We start from the raw sequence: 1,132 nt of genomic DNA, 5'->3' as shown, positions 1-1,132 counted from the left end.
CAAAAATACCAACTAACCAACCAATCAACCAACCAAACAAACAAACAAAAACTCACACACTAATAGTGCTAAACTTCAATAACCCAATGGACGGAACTATCAGACAGAAAATTAACATAGAAATAGGGGAACTAACAAAGGTTTGCTTTGTTAATGAGTGTAACAGGCATATATAGAACATTCAACCCCAAAACAAAAGAATATACCCTTTTCTCAGCAGCTCATGGAACCTTTCCTAAAATTGACAACATACTTAGTCACCAAGCAAATTTCTACAGATACAAAAAATTGGTATAAACCCCTATATCTTACCACATCATCATGGCTTAAAGATAGAATTCAACAACAACAAAAAAATACAAACATAGGGAAACAGAATAATGCTCACCTGAGTCACTACTGGGTCAAGGACGAAATACAGAAAGAAATTAAAAGTTTCCTAGAATTCAATGAAAATGAATACACAACATACCCAAACTTATGAAGAACTATAAAAGTAGTTCTAAGGAGAAAGTTCGTAGCACTAAATGTCTACCTAAAGAAGTTTGAGAAATCTCGCACAAGAAACTTAAGGGTACACTGGAAAGCTCTAGAACAAAAAGAAGGCTTCCTAGCCAGGAGGAGTAGGTTCCAGGAAATATTCAAATTGAGGGCTTAAATCAATAAAATAAAAACAGAGAGCAATACAAAGAATCAAGGAAACAAAGCTGGTTCTTTGAGAAAATCAACAAGATAGACAAACCCTTATGCAAACTAATAAAATGCAGAGTTAGGATATCCAATTAACAAAATCAGAAATGAAAAGAGGTTATAACAGCAGATACTGAGGAAACCCAGAGAATCATAAGGTAATACTTCAAAACCTGTATTGCACAAAATTGGAAAACTCAAAAGAAATGGAATATTGGTATTAGCACCACTTGAAATTTTGGTAGAATTCTCTACTGAAGCCATCTAGCCCTGGGATTTTTTCCCTTTGGATTGGGAGAATTTTAATGACTGCTTTTCCTTCTTTACAGGTTATAGGCCTATTTAAATTGTTTATCTGATCTTGATTTTAATTTTGGTATGTGGCACTCTAACCAAACAAGTGAAATGTTGGAGGAGGCTGCTTGTTGGTTCCCAGCTGCCC

This window comes from Microtus ochrogaster, linkage group LG5 (assembly GCF_000317375.1).
Source record: "Microtus ochrogaster isolate Prairie Vole_2 linkage group LG5, MicOch1.0, whole genome shotgun sequence".
NCBI lineage: Eukaryota > Metazoa > Chordata > Mammalia > Rodentia > Cricetidae > Microtus > Microtus ochrogaster.
Note: the sequence above shows the minus strand (reverse complement) of the source record.